Genomic DNA, 16,477 nt, shown 5'->3' with positions numbered 1-16,477 from the left:
ATTGTTAAATGCTGCTTTTCTCAGGCCAGGAGAATGGGTTAGAAAAGAAAGAAGAAAAAAAATCCAGCAGTGCACTTCACTCTCTGGCACAGGGAATTCCAGTGTTAATGAAGCTGGCTGGGGCAATGAGAGGTGAGAGTAGCCTGGCAAAATATACAAAGTTACTTATGTTGTTTGGTGAGGACTGTTTTTTCTGAGATTCCAGAGCATTGTGTAGCTTGTGTGTGCTGGCTGGATCCCTGGTGAGACTGTCACAGAGGGTTAGGGCTGCATCCATGCTCACGCCGTCTCAGGAAGCCGCAATCAGCTCCCCCACACTTAGTCCCAAGCCCAGCACCAAGGTTTCCTTTCTGGGACGCTGCACTCCAGGCTCCAAAACCAGTCGTTGCTTTCCCGTGGTTTTTCATTTCCCTGTCAGCCGCGTCTGTGTGGAGCCTGCGTGTGCTGTCTGGGTCCCCTCCGAGGTTGGTCCTGAGGGTTAGGCCTACATCCGTGCTTCCCTGTCTCAGTAAGCTACAATCAGCCCCACCACTCTGGCACCAGGGAACCATGAGGGCTCTAGGCTGCAGCGTGGGACACTGGCTCCGGAAGCGGTCCCTGCTGCAGTGTGGCTTTTCACTCCCGTGTCACTCAGGTCAACTCCTTAGTTCCGTGTTTGATGGTCAGGGTTTGTAGATTGTCCTTTATGTAATTGATTCACTTGTTTTTTCGAGTCTTTGTTTCAAGAGGGATAAGCAGAAGCTTCTACCTAGTGAGCCATCTTGGTCCTGCACCCTGTCTGCCTCTTTATGTGATTTGATATTAACTTATCTGAGCCATCTATAAGTTATTGTATTAGTTTATTTTATGCTTGCTTTTTGTATCCTACCTTCTTGCTTTGTTTAGTTTTGGTATACCCAAATAAGCTGCTTGAGTGCGCTAGGTTGATTATTTTCACCTTTGAAGCTCTAATGTACTATCACCAGATGGCTAGCACTGTTACCAGGTATATGAGCCTAGGAGTTCATTTAGTTTTCTTGTATGGATTCAACTCAGGTGCCCAGGTAGTTGGTCATAAAGTGTGTGGTACGGGCTCTGTCCTACAGTCTTAGAGGGGCAGGGGTTATTGGTGTAGGCAGAAGTATCTGGCTGCAGTAGGGGGTCAGAGTCTGATCAAGGCAGGGGTCTGACAGCTGTGCTCTGAGTGTCTGTGAGGAAAGTGCATCCCTGTTCTGTAGGGCACACGGGTGGGTTCTGCAGAAGGGCGATGGGTACCCAATGCTTTTGGTTGTAAGTTCTGGGCAGTACTACTTATCCTTGGAGCCCTGTCACAGGTGGCTAGGTATTGTGGGTGGAGCCACCAGTCCTTAGGCCCCTGATGTGGGTAGGTGAAGACCCTGTTTAATAGGCAAAGCAGTGTCAAACATCAAACACCCATCTTTCCACCGTCCAGCTGAAACAGTTGCAGTCTGGCAACAAGGGCCTGTTCTCCTGAAATGGGCCCACACAGGTTCGTGCTGGGGTGAAAGGTATTCAAACCCATGGACTGTTTGTGCCTGAACAAGAGCTGCTTCTGTCCTGAGCTCCCCAGCTTAATTGAGCTGGCAGATTATCTTTCCCCCAGTTGTGAACTTATACCTTCTTCAAGGACGGAAGAATGGCTCAGAGTGGTACCAGGGCCTATCTCAGGCCCAGGGAAGTTGACAGCCACTGAAGCCGGCTTGGGGGCTGGGGGCGTGGTAAAATAAACACAAGTAATTAGCTTTTGCCGAGAGTGCCGTTCTTCTCTTGTTCTGGAGGTGTGAGTGGTCTGTGCAACTTGCTGTCTTTCCCTGAGCGAAGCGTCTCTGGAGTGCTACTGCCAGCCCTGCTGCAGTCGCTCCAGGGAATGGTGCCTGAGGGTTCCTGGCTGTTCAGGTCCAGTAACTCCTCTCCACTTCTGAATAGTCTCTCCCTCCCCTTGCCGCTGACTCCGTTTTCTAACTTTGCCTTTGATGTTCGGGGCTCCTAGCTTGTCATAAATATAATCGCTTCACTTGTTTTTTCGTGTCTTTTTTGTAAGAGGGATGACTGGCAGCGTCTCACTACTCTGCCATCTTGGCCTCGCCTCTCTAATATAATCAACAATTTTTTAAAAAAAGAAAGAAAAAAGTGAAACCTGTAGAAACAACAAATAACAGAATGAGATCCACAGAAAAACTAGATATTGGAGCTTTCAGACAAAGACACTGAAATAACTCTATTATGTTCAAAGAAATAAAGGCAAGACTTAGAAATTTGGCAAAAAACTAGAAACTAAGGAAAAGATCAACTTAGAAAGTCAACTGAAAACTATAGCTGAAGTTAAAATCTTAACGTATGTATATAACAGCAGATTAAAAATGCTGAAGAGAGATTTAGTGAACTGGAAGATACGTTGGAAGAAAATAGAGGCATAGACAAAAGGAAAAATATATATAATATAAAAAGGAATAAGATATAGAGAATACGATGAGAATATCTAGCATAAGATACTTTAAGAAGGAAGAAAAAGAATGAGGCAGAAAAACTGAGATTATGGCTGAGAATTTTCTTCAAATAATTAAAGATATCAAGTCACAGATCCTAGAAGACTTACAAAACCCAAACCAAAAAAAAAAAAAAGAACAAACCCACTGCCGTCGAGTAGATTCCGACTCAAAGCGACCCTATAGGACAGAGTAGAACTGCCCCGTAGAGTTTCCAAGGAGTGCCTGGTGGATTCGAACTGCTGACCTTTTGCTTAGCAGCCATAACACTTAACCGCTACGCCACCAGGGTTTCCTTATAAGACCCATGTAGGGTAAATACAAAGAAATTCGTATCTAGGTACATCATAGTAGGACTGCTGAAGCGAAAGACAAAAAACCCCACAAAAAAACAAATAATTTAACACAACTAAAGAATGGAAGAGATTATCTTTAAAGGACAAACAAAAAAACTGGCTGATGACTTCTGTACAGAATTAGTGAAAACCCTAAGACAATAAGATGGTATATTTAAATTATAGAGAGAAAATACGTGGCAACCCAGAATTCTGTGCTGAGGAAAAACATCCTTCATGAATAAGCAAAGACCTTTTGTTTTCAGAGAAACAAAACCTAGATAAGTTAACATTAGCATGCCCACATTAAAGAAAATTCTGAAGGTATTCTTCAAGCAGGAAGAAAATAAGGTGAAAGGCTTAAGATGCAAGAAGGAATGAAAGTTAATGAAATGGGTAAAAATAGAGGATTACTGACTGCATGACATAAGAATAGACTTTATTGGGTTTAAAATATGTAAGAAATTAAAATGTATGATAACTACAGCGGTTTGACTTTTATGGCTTTATGGTCAGGAAACATGCTGTGTAATATTTTGATGTTTTGGATTCTTTTAATGCTTGCTTTGTGGCCTAATACGTGGTCTATTCTCAAGAATGCTCCATGAGTGTTAGAAAAGAAAGTGTACTTGACTACCATTGGGTGGAGTGTTGTGTTTAAGTCTATGAGATCAGTTGGCTGATTGTGGTATTTAGACCTTCTGTGTCTTTATTGAGCTTCTTTATGGATATCCTGTCTGTCATCAGAAGTGGTATGTTGAAGTCTTCTACTATTATTGTGGAGCTATTTCTCTTTTCAATGCTGTTTGAGTTTCTTTTATGTATTTTGGAGCCCTGTCATTGGGTATATAAATATGATTTTGTGCTCCTGGTATATTGACCCTTTAATAATTATATAGTGTATTTCCTTTTCCTGTGTGGTGTATTTTACTTTAAAGCCTGTTTTATCAGAGATTAATATTGCCACTCTTATTTTTTATTGTCTGCTTGATATATATGTATTTTTTTTTCCATTTTTTGAGATTTAGTTTGTTTATGTCTTTGAGTCTATGGTGTGTCTCTTGCAGTCTGCATACAGACAGATCATGTTTTTTAATCCATTCTGCTACTCTCTCTCTCCTTATTGGTGCAATTAAACCATTTACATTTATCATAATTATTCATAGTTATGAGTTTAGTGCTGTCATTTTCGTCTTTTTTTGTGTATGTCTTGTTGACATTTTCCTGATTCCACTTAATTTTCTTGAGTCGTTGTTCTTTGTGCATTTTTTTCCATCGTCTTCATTTTTGTTGCCTTTGTATTTACTGCTAATTTATTTTTTTCTGTGCTGAATCGTTTTTCTTTTTAGTCTTTCATCTTTTTCTTGTTGGTTTTGTATTTGCTGAAAATTTATGTTTTCCTTGTTTTTTTTTATTTTAATGTGTAGGATTGTTAGTTTCCTTCGGGTTACCTTAACATTTACCTGTTTTTCTAAATTTAAACCAATCTTTTATGTCTTTATATCGTCTTGACTTTCTCTCCATATGAAAGATCTATGACTACATTATTTAGTCTCTCTTTTTTGTCTTAATGTTGTCATCTTTTATAGATCGATGTCTCTGTTTCTATATTTTCAGTGTGTTAGCTTTCATTTATTTGTGACGTCCCTACGTGGGTTGGTATCTGGTTGTTCTGTCTCGTGTTCTAGCCTTGGGTTGTTACCTGATATTATTGCTTTTCTAACTGGAGAACTCCCTTTATTATTTCTTGTCATATTGGTTAGGTTTTTAAAAATTCCCTAAACTTGCTTATCTGGAAATGTCCTAATTTCACCATCATGTTTGAGAGACAGTTTTCCTGGATATATAATTCTTGGCTCGCAATTTTTTTTTTTTTTTCCTTCAGGGCTTTGTATATGTCCTTCTTGCCTGCATGGTTTCTGCTGAGTAGTCTGAGCTTAGTCTTACTGACCCTTCTTTATAGGTGACTTTTTGTTTATCCCTAGCTACTCTTAAAATTCTCTCTTTATATTTGGTTTTGACAAGCGAAATTATAATATGTCCTGGTGACTTTATCTTGGCATCTACCTTGCGTGGGGTTCAGTAAGCATCTTGGGTAGATATCTTCTTATCTTTCACAAGATCAGTGAAGTTTTTAGCCAAGAAGTCTTCAACAATTCTCACTGTGTTTTCTGTTATCCCTCCACCCCCCGCCCTGATTCTGGTGTTCCAATCACTCTTGATAGAGTCCCGCATAATTCTTAGAGTTTCTTCAATTTTAAAAAATTATTTTATCTGATTTTTCCTCAAATGAGTTGGTGTCAAGTACTTTATCTTCAATCTCACTAATTCTGACTTCCAGTGCCTCAATTCTGCTCCTCTCATTTTCTATTGAGTTGTCTAATTCTGAAATTTTATTGTTACTCTTTTGGATTTGCTTGCTGTCATTCTATGGATTCTTGCAGCCTGTTACATTTGTCTTTATACTCTTATATAACCTTCTTAAGTTCCTCTATTGTTTTATCTCTGTGTTCCTTGGCTTGTTCTTCGTTTTGCCTGATCTCCTCCTGGATCTTTTGAAGAGCTCAGTGTATTAATCTTTTAAATTCTACCTCCGGTAATTCCTGGAATTTCTCTTCATTTGGAAGATTTCCTGATTTGTTGTTTTGGAAGCTTCCTGAATCCATCATGGTCTGCCTCTTTATGTTATTTGATATTTACACTTGTCTCTGAGCCATCAATGAGTTATTATGTTCATTTATTTTATGCTTGCTTACTGAGTCGGAATCTACTTGACGGCACTGGGTTTTTTTTTTTTTTTTTGGTGTACTGTGTCCTAGCTTCTTGTTTTATTTTGATATGCCCAAATAGGCTTCTTGGGTGAGCTAGTTTGATTATTGGCACCTTTGAAGGTCTTACATCCTGTCACCAGGTGATCAGAGCTGTTACTAGGTATGTGAGCCTAGTAGCCATTTTACTTTTCTTGTATGCATTCAGCTCAGGTGTCCAGGTAGTTGGTCACCAAGTGTGTGGTGTGGGCTCTCACCTACAGTCCTACATAGACAGGGTTGATTGGTGTAGGTACAGGTGTCTGGCTACTGTGGAGGGAATGACTGCCCTTGAGTGTCTGGGAGGAAAGCATGTCCCTGTTCCCTAGAGAACATAGGTGGGTGGGTTTTGCAGCCAGACCATGGCCACCCAATGCTGTTGGTTGTAAGGACTGGGATTCACCACTTATTCCTGGACTCCTGAATTGGGTGGCTAGGTGGCATGGATGGAGCCACCAACCCTCAGGTCACTGATGTGGGTAGGTGAGGACCCTGCTTAATTGGCAGAACACTGTCAAATATCACAAATTTGCCACTCTACTTTATAGCTAATAGAGTTGAAAATAGGCTTCAGGTATATACCCTGTCGTAGTGTGCTAACGAGGGCCTACGCTGTTGAAATGGGCCCACACAGGTCTATGCAAGGGTGAAAGGCATTCAGAGTCCTTGGACCCCTTATGTCTGTGCCTTCCCAGAGTTCCTGGCTTAGGGAAGCTGGCAGATTATTTTTTGTTGTTTGTTCCTGCTCCAGGGCATGTGATAGTTCCTACTTCTGGCCCAGGGGACCCAGAAATAGCTGAAGCTGGTCCAAGACTAAAAACAGAGAGGGAGGAAGCAGGTAAATGGGAGAGATGTTTTTCCCAAAGGGGATGATTTTTGATTTGTGTGGCATTTTAAATGCATGTACTTATCTTTTGCCAACTTAGCACTGCTTTTCACTGGTTCTGGAGGCTTGTGTAGACTTTCCACCACTCGGTCTCTTCTGATGTGAAAAACATGTCCCGAGCATCACTGCTTGCCTCACCGCACATGCCATCCAATCCAGCCTGCAGGGTGCTGGTTCCTGCCGGGTCAGGTCTGTCAACCTCTCACTGCTCCGAACCATATCCCCCTCCCCCTGCTACTAAGTCCAATTCTGTAACTTCACCTTTGATGTTCAGGGCCATCACATTCCTGAATCTGACACTATCAGAGAAACTTATCTCTGAGAAAATGAAACAGGGATGAGGCAGTAGGCAGAACAAACCCGTTGGGTTGGAGTGGATTCTGATGCATAATGACCCTATAGGTCAGAGTAGAACTGCCTCATAGGGTTTTCAAGGAGCGGCTGTTGCATTTGAACTACTGGGCCAGAGTATATTTGGAGCACAGGCGGTGCAGTGGTTAAGAACTCAGCTGCTAACCAAAAGCTTGGCAGTTAGAATACATTAGCTGCTCCATGGAAACATGGGGGCAATTCTACTCTGTCCTATAGCGTTGCTATGTGTTGAAATCAATTCACCAGCAATGGGTTTGGTTTTTTTGGTTTACATGCCTACATGAGTAAAATTTGTCTTGAATCTCTAAACTTAATTCTAACGTAAGAATGATATTGTAGCACTTCTCCATAAAGGTTTGTCTTAAGTCATCAGGATAAAAACCAAACCCACTGCCGTCGAGTCGATTCTGACTAAGCCCGTCCGTATAGGACGGTGTAGAAATGCCCGATAGAGTTTCCAAGGAGCGCCTGGTGGATTTGAACTGCCGTCCTCTCGGTTAGTAGTCGTAGCACTTACCCACTATGCCACCAGGCTTTCCTCATCAGGATAAGCCTGTGCTGATTTATTGGGTGCCTTCAGGAATTCTTCATCAGTTATATTCACGTTAAGAAGGAAAAAAATATCAGAAGGAACTTTATACGTCTTCACCCTTCATTTCATGCAAGATTCAAGTGTGTTAGTGATGATGGTTATGTGAAATTCATATCTGGCACTCAATACTTCTGGAGCATTTCTGTCATTTACTTGTTTCTTTTAATGCTTCTGCAACAATAAACTGCTTGATAATCAGTATTTGGCAGTATTTGTTTTATTGTGTTTTCAAAATGTTCTCTTATGTAAATATCTTGTTAATAGCTGGTAGAGATCTATGCATGTCTACAAATTTACTTCTGAATCTTGGAGAATTGACTCGTCAAATGAAAATGATGCAATATATTATTATACATAACAAACAATTAAATGGTCTGCATTTACATTTTGTTGATGACGTTTTAAGCTTCTGTTCTGGTGTCTCCTTTTTGTGACTGGTCTTCAGCAATATTCTCTATGGCACCTAGAATCTGAGTGTGTGATTCCAGGTTTGCACTCGTTGCTATAGCATGTGCTTCCCAGTGGGTATTAGAAAGACATTTTAATGCTGATCATTGCCTATGAACAGCTCATCGGTGAATAGAGATGGCAAAAAATTTGTAAAATATCTGAATAGAAGAAAAAAAATCATTTTTTTTGGCAAAAATCCATTGTGATATATCCTATAAAATTAAGTGAATATGCAGCACCTTGGTATGAAAATGGCATATTCATTACATTCCAGAATTTTCTGTTGCATGCCTTTATCATGCAGTGACATTTCCCAGCATTGTGATAGGGTTGGTCTCTGCACTTAGAAAAACCAATTTTCCAAACTTCGCCTAATTAGTGAAACACTTGGTTTGCAATGTCTTTGAGGGCTAATGCGATGTGTTCTCCTGACTCGCTTGGTGCATGTTATGCCTTCTTTCCCTCAAGTTTCTTCAGTTTGTAACGGAAATGTCTAGCTTGTGCCTTTTATGCCATTGTACCTTTGAAAGCAGATAACTTGTGTCCTAGATTTCACAGATGAAGAGGGATTTTTGAATTTTGGACTTGGACTTGATTTAAGACTTTTTCTATGCTATGATGGGATGAGGAAACCCTGGTGGCCTAGTGGTTAAGTGCTACGGCTGGTAACCGAAAGGTCAGCAGTTCGTATCTGCCAGGCGCTCCTTGGAAACTCTATGGGGAAGTTCTACTATGTCCTATAGGGTCACTATGAGTCAGAATCGACTGGACGGCAGTGGGTTTAGTTTTGGTTTGTGATGGGATGAATATGTTTTCCATTTGCAAGAATGTGATTTTGGGTGGGGTCAAAGGCTAGAATGTCATGGATTGAATTATGTCCCCCCAAAATATGTGTATCAACTTGGATAGGCCATGTGAGGTTGTCCTCCATTTTGTGATGGTAATTTTATGTTGAGAGGATTAGGGTGGGATTTTAACACCTCCCTGATCCGAGATACAGGGAGTTTCCCTAGGGTGTGGCCTGCACCACCTTTTATCTCTCAGGAGATGAAAGGATAGAGAGTTGGGGACCTCATACTACCAAGAGCAGAGCATGTCCTTTGGACCCGGGGTCCCGGCACCTGAGAAGCTCCTTGACCATGGGAAGATGGAGGACAAGGACCTTCTTCCAGAATCAACAGAGAGAGAAAGCCTTCCCCTGGAGCTGACGTCCTGAATTTGGACTTGTAACCTACTAGACTGTGAGAAAATAAATTTCTCTTTGTTAAAGCCATCCACTTATGGTATCTGTTATGGCAGCACTAGATGACTAAGGCAGCGATGATTTTAGCTTCTGTTTTGGAGTTTCCTTTTTGTATCTAGTCTTCAGCAATATTCTGTGTGGCGCTGAGAATTGTACTTGTTGCTATAGCATGTGCTTCCCAATGTGTATTAGACATTTTAATGCTCAATCATTGCCTGAATGTGTTTTAAGAACAGCTCATCAGTGAGTAGAGGTGGCAAAAAATTTATAAAGTAACTGAATATTAGAAAAAACATCAATTGCTTTTGGCCAAAAAAACTATTGTGATACATCCTACAAAATTAAGTGAATGTGCAGCACCTTGGTATGAAAATGGCATATTAATTTCATTCCAGAATTTTCTGTTGTATGCCTTTATAATGCAGTGACGTAATGGCAGCATTGTTATAGGATTGGTCTCTGCACTTAGAAAAATCAGTTTTGCAAACTTCACATAATTAGTGAAACACTTGCTTTGCAATGTCTTTACCAGTATGATTTTTTAAGCTAGTAAATGTGATAAATCACCACACAGGTTTTCTATCTGTTGGAGATACGGATCTTTAAACAATCCTTAGCTGGCCTGTATGAGAAGCCTCAGAAGTGGAATCCACAGACAAAATGAAATATCGAGCTATACTTATTTCACTGACAGTAGTTGATTGAACTTCATCACTTATCAAGATTATAAATTTTTACACATTATTTTAGAATTATAGGATGGATTGCCCTTTCCTGTGTTACTGTATTTTGAGATGTGACTTGCTAAAAATAGGTCAAATGAGCAACAAGTTGAAGTCAACTTTAAAATTTTCCCTTTCGTGGGGACCCAAAGAATTCATTTCTTTTTCACGAAGATAGTCCCCATTCAGTGATTGTTATGACAACAACGACACATTACAAAATGGCTTTTCAATACTGATGTTCATTAATTTGTGATTCCAGTTCATAAATTAAGCCAGAACAATGTGTTTGGTTTAAATATGATAACATGATCTCTGTGAATTGAACTATTTTCATGTTTGCCGATCCTATTCAATTTGCACCAATTGCTAAATTCATCTGTAACAATTCGAGAATTAAATGAGGATGACGGGTTTGTTTGTTTGGTTAGTAGGTTTGCAAACAAAACAATACAGGGAGCTGACTGATGGAGATTGCAGTAGCCACTCCCTCTTATAATTTTCATCATTAACTTTGCACTCTAGAAAAAATTCTGGCTACAGAACTTTGTTTACCGTCCAGGAATTTTCAACACAAATTTACGAGTGGACAACTGTGATGTTGACAATCACTTGGGCCTCTTTTGATCCAGTAATTTACTTCGTTGGAAGAAAATTATTCTACAAGGCAGGATCTGCATGTCTGTTATTTATGGGGTCTGCAGATGTGACAATTTAATATTCTTAGTTTCACTTTGTAGATCATTACTAATTTTTTTTTACTACATCAAGAAATGGATGCAGAATTTGGAACAAATTCTGTTATATTTGTATTGCCATCGTTAATTTCAGCACTAGTGGTACTAGTAGGATGATTCCCACCCATTAAGCACGTACCTTTAATGGAAGAAGTCTCTTCTGATTTATTACATTCTAGAAAGGAATTTTGGAATTGTCTTTAGGGATTCACAAATCATTTTCTTTTTATCTTCTGCAGGCTTCCATTTTTGCACTCCACTTAGTTATTGGCATTTCATTTTGCCTGGATATAAAATTATGTTACTTTTTAAGTTTGATTCTACTATAACAATGAATTTGAATGATAGAAAATAAATTTATAAAACAGGTAGTTTATAAAATAGAATTTACTTTAGAATTTAGACATTAACACAAAAAATTTGTATTTGAAAATTAAATAACTCATTGCTGTGGATTAAATTTTAACTAACAGTGACCCTATTGGACAGAATAGAACTGCACAGCAGGGCTTCTAAGGAGAGGCTGGTTGAAACCTTTTAGTTTCAGCCAAGCTCTTAACCACTCTTCCACCAGGGCTACATTTGAAAATTAGTAAGTAAAAACATTAATTTGGACCATGAGATTTTGTTCTTGAGGTCTTAGATAGTCCAAAGAAATAGTACATGATATCCTTCTCCATGGACTAATTCCTCCTGAAAACAGGTCCAAAGTATGTAGGATGTAGCCCAGGCATCTTTGCTTCTAGGCTAGGGTACATTCTGGTTATACTTCTTTCAAGATAGATTTTTTTGTTCTTTTGGCAGTTCATGGTATATTCAGAATTCTTCACCAACATGACAATTAAAAGGCATCAGTACTTCTACGGTCTTCCTTATTCATCAGCCAGCTTTCCCACTCATACGAGGCCACTGAAAACACTGTGGCTTGGATCAGTTGCATCTTAGTTTTTAAGGTGATGTCTTTGCTTTTCAACACTTTGGAGGTCTTTTGCGCCGATTTGCCTGATGGCAGTGCATCTTTTGATTTCTTAACTGCTGTTTCCATGGGTGTCGATTGTGGATCCAAATAAAATGAAATCCTTGACAACTTCAGTCTTTTCTCCGTTGATCATAATGTTGCTCATTGGCCCAGTTGTGAGGATTTTTGTTTTCTTTATGTTGAGGTGCACTCTCTACTGAAGGCCGCGGTCTTTGATCTTCATCAGTAAGTGCTTCAAGTGCTCTTATCTTTTAGCAAGCAGGGTTGTGTCATCTGCAAAATGCGGGTTGTTAATGAGTCTTCCTCCAATCCTGATGTGGTGTTCTTCGTATAGTCTAGCTTCTCAGATTATTTGCAGATTAAATAAGTATTGTGAAAGGATACAACCCTGACACACACCTTTCCTGACTTTAAACCACACAGTATCACTTTTTTCTGTTTGAACGTCTACCTCTTGATCAGGTTCCTCATCAGCACAATTGAGTGTTCTGGAATTCCCACTCTTCGCGATGTTATCCATAATTTGTTATGACCCAAGCAGTCAAATGCCTTTGCGTAGTCAATAATACACAGGTAAACATCTTTCTGGTATTCTCTGCTTTCAGCCAGAATCGATATGACATCAGCTGTGATATCCCTCCTTCCATGTCCTCTTCTGAATCCTGCTTAAATTTCTGACAGTTCCCTGTCAATGTACTGCTGCAGCTGCTTTTGAATGATTTTTAGCAGAATATTACTTGCATGTGATATTAATAATATTGTTTGATAATTTCCACATTTGGTTGGATCACCTTTCTTAGGAATAGGCGTAAATATGGATCCTTTCCAGTTCGTAGGCCAGGTAGCTGTATTCCGAATTTCTTGGGATTAGACAAGTGAGCGATTCCAGTGCTGCATCCATTTGGTGAAACATCTCAGTTGGTATTCCATCAGTTCTTGGAGGCTTTTTTTTCTCACAAATTCCTTCAGTGCAGCATGGACTTCTTCCTTCAGTACCATCGGTTTCTGATCATATGCTACTTCCTGAAATGGTTGAAGGTCGACCAATCCTTTTTGGCATAGTAACTGTGGGTATTACTTTCATCTTCTTTTGATGCTTCCTGCGTCATTTAATATTATACCTGTAGAATCCTTCAGTATTGCAACTCAAGGGTTGAATTTTTTCTTCAGTTCTTTCAGCTTGAGAAATGCTGAGTGTGTTCTTCCCTTTTGGTTATCTATCTCCAGATCTTTACACATGTCATTATAATACTTTTTCTTCTCAAGCCCCCCTTTGAAATCTTCTGTTCAGCTCTATTACATCATCATTTCTTCCTTTCACTTTAGCTACCGGACATTCAAGAGCAAGGTTCAGAGTCTCTTCTGACATCCGTTTTGGTCTTTTCTTTCTTTCTTGTCTTTTAAAGGACCTCTTGGTTTCTTCATTGTGATGTCCTTGATGTCATTCCACAACTCACCTGGTCTTCAGTTGTTAAGTTTAACACATAAAATGTATTCTTGAGGTGGTCTCTAAATACAGGTGAGATATACTCAAGGTCATACTTTGGCCCTTTCTGACTTATTCTCATTTTCTTCAGTTTCAACTTGAACTCCCATATGAGCAATTAACAGTCTGTTTCACAATTGATCCCTGGCCTTGTTCTGACTGATGATATGAGTTTTCCCATCTTCTCTTTCCACAGATGTAGTCAGTTTGATTCCTGTGTATTCCAACTGGTAAAGTCTACGTGTATAGCTGCCGTTCATGTTGGTGAAGAAAGATATTTGCAGTGGCTGAGTCACTGGTCTTGCAAAATTCTGTCATGAGATTTCTGGCATCATTTCTATCAGCAATGCTGTATTTTCCAACTACTTTTCCTTCTTTGTTTCCAACTTTAACATTCTAAAGACCAGTAATTATCAATGCATCTTGATTGCATGTTTGATCAATTTCAGGCTGCAGAAGTTGTTTAAAATCTTCAATTTCTTTATCTTTGGCATTGGTGGTTGGTGCATAAATTTGAATAGTCGTATAAACTGGTCTTCCTTGTAAGTGTGTGGATATTAGCCTATCAGTGACAACATTGTACTCCAGGCTAGATCTTGAAATGTTCTCTTTGATGACTAATGTAACGTCATTCTTTTGACTCTGGTGGAATATCCGTGTTTGTAAGACTGCTCACAGACTGTTTCACCAGAGAGTTTTCTGGTACTGCAATATCTACCACTAATCTCTGTGATCCCTGTGAATTGGCAAAAGAAGAATAGTGCTATAGATTTTCCAAATACAGAAAACATAATTATGAAAATGTTCTTGCTATTGATTATGTTCATTACCAATCTGTTTGTATGGGATTTTTGATACTTCACTTGAAAAATGAGTGCAAGGTACTGTGATGTGATTTTTTACTTTGTGTGGCCTTTCTAGCCATGGTCTTATAACATCCACCCTGGTGCTTGGGCAGGACTGTGTGATAGGGTAATTGTGGCTCACCAAGGGGATTGCTTAGTTTTCCCTTCAAAGAGAACCAGTTCCAGAGCAAAGAGGAGGATTCAACTCCCATCAAGGAAGAACAGCCAGGAGCTGAGCATATATTGTGGACCTGAGATCCCTGCACTGAGAAGATCCTAGAAGCAGGAGACTGAGATAGAGAGAGGAAGCTGTAACCCTGAAGACGGTAAGATGCCATGGCAGGAGAGACCAAGCAACAGGGACCCGGGTATAGGAGATGCTGGCCTATGGAGAAGGAAAGCTGAGTGCCTTTGGAGAGAGGCCCAAGGCCAGGCAGAGGCACACCTATGAGCACAGGAGGGAAGAGGCTGTCCTGATAGAAGAACTGTATTCTGAGTGTCTTTGAGCCTGAGTTATAAATGTTACTTCCCTAATAAACCCCATAATCATGAATATGGACTATGAGCTCTGTGTGGCCATTGCAATGAATTACTGAACCCAGCAGAGAAGTAGGGAGTGCTGTATGAGGGACAGTTGGTGTCAGAGTTAGTGAAGATGGTGGAGAGAGGATAGTTTTTCACCAATGCCTTCAATGCAGCTTCGATTTCTTCCTTTTATACCATCAGTTCTTGATCTTATGCTACCTCTTGAAGTGGTTGAAAATTATCCAGTTCTACTGCAGTAGCTATATTAATATCAGACAAATTATACTTCAGAAAAAGTAGTATTATTGGGAATAAGTAGGGACATAACATAATAAAAGTTCAATTCTCCAAAAAGACACAGCAATCCTAAATGTGTATGTATTTAACAACAGGGCTCCAAAATACAAAAACTAATAAATCTGAAAGGGGAAATGGACAAATACACATTTATAATCGATATCAGTACTTTTCTATGAATAATTAATAGAGCCCTGCTAGTTGAAGTCCAAAGCATCTGTATGAACCACTCATGGATGTCTATGTGTGTGTGTATGTGTATATGTATGTATATAGTATAAAGACAAGTAATACAGAAATAAACATAGATATATGTTGTAGTCCTTGGGAGGTACAAACGGTTGATGCATTCAGCTGCTATCAAAATGTTGGAGGTTTGAGTCCACCCAGAGGCACTTTGGAAGAAAGGCTTGGTGATGTACTTTTGAAAAATTAGCCATTGAACTGACACAGTTGTGTGTCACTACTACTATGACACACATGGGGGAGGGGTCACCCTGAGTCAGATCAGCTTGATAGCAATTGTATGATTTTTTTATTCATTCTTTCAATGTTTGCCTTTTAATTGGTATCTTAGGCTGGGTTCTCTAGAGAAGCAAAACCAGTGAGGTATATATATATATGTATTTATATATAAATAGATTTATAACAAGGAAATGGCTCACGAGGCTGTACAGGCTGGTAAGTCTCAAGTCCATGGGTCAGCCTGGTGGCTTCTCCTGACTCACATAGATGCAGGGACTGCAGAACTCAAGATCTGCAGGTCATACAACAGGTCTGTGGCTCACAGGCTGCAAAGGGTGACAAATCTCAAGATCGGCAGATAAGCTGGCAGCCCGCGGCTCACAGACTGCGGAGGCTGATGAATCCCAAAATTGGAAGGTAAGCTGAGAGTTCAAGTCCCAAAAACTTGAGATCAGATGAAGAGGAGCCAGCTGCAGGATTCAGAGTGAGCAAAAGCTCAAGAGCCTTGCCAGAAAGTCCACCTATATTGGATGCAGTCCCCACCCCCGAGGAAACTCCCTTACATTTGATTGGCTACTCACAGCAGATCCCATCATGGAGGTAATCACATTATGTCACATCTCAACATGGAAGTGATTGCATCGTTATACGACTGCTAAACTACATCATAACTGCCAAAGCACTGAGAATCATGGTCCAACAAAGTTGACACACAACTTTAATGATCCCAATTGTGAATTTAATCTATTTATATTTAAAGCAATTAATGATAAGGAAGGACTTATATCTTCTACTTTGTAGTAGGTCGTATACGTATTTTGTTTCTCATTTTTTTCACTACTGTCCACTTTTGTGTTTGACTGATTTTTTTCAAGTGTACAATTTTGATTCTCTCCTTATTTCCTTTCCTTATATTTTTTAACTTCTTAGTGGTGACCATGAGGATTACAATTAATGTCTTATATTTATAACAATCTTCTTTTAATTAATACAAATTTAGCTTCAACAGTATACAACATTCTGCTTTTATTTAGCTCAGTTACCTCCCCTACTTACTTTGCTGTTACAAAAATTGCATCTTTATACATTGTGTGTCCATTAAGAGAGAAGTGTAAGTATTTTTATGCATTCGTGCTTTAAATCATATATGAAAAAAAGAGAGGCGTGATATAAAAATATTACTGACTGTGTTTTATCTAAGTAGTTACCTTTACGGAGTCTTTGTTTGTTTTTATGGCTTCAAGTTACTG

General features: G+C 39.6%; 1 long non-coding RNA gene across 1 annotated transcript in view; it reads left to right on the top strand.

Annotated features, from left to right (window-relative positions):
• LOC135229174 (uncharacterized) overlaps positions 1 to 15,427 on the top strand; it is a 167,578-nt gene extending 152,151 nt beyond the window's left edge. The window contains exon 4 of the long non-coding RNA XR_010319937.1: positions 14,113 to 15,427. This is a non-coding gene — a long non-coding RNA (uncharacterized LOC135229174). The remainder of the gene's footprint in view (positions 1 to 14,112) is intronic.
• Positions 15,428 to 16,477: the final 1,050 nt, after the last annotated feature.

The sequence above is a fragment of the Loxodonta africana genome, unplaced genomic scaffold (genome assembly GCF_030014295.1).
Source record: "Loxodonta africana isolate mLoxAfr1 unplaced genomic scaffold, mLoxAfr1.hap2 scaffold_113, whole genome shotgun sequence".
In the NCBI taxonomy this organism is placed as follows: domain Eukaryota; kingdom Metazoa; phylum Chordata; class Mammalia; order Proboscidea; family Elephantidae; genus Loxodonta; species Loxodonta africana.
Note: the sequence above shows the minus strand (reverse complement) of the source record. Positions and strands in the feature narration are given on the sequence as shown.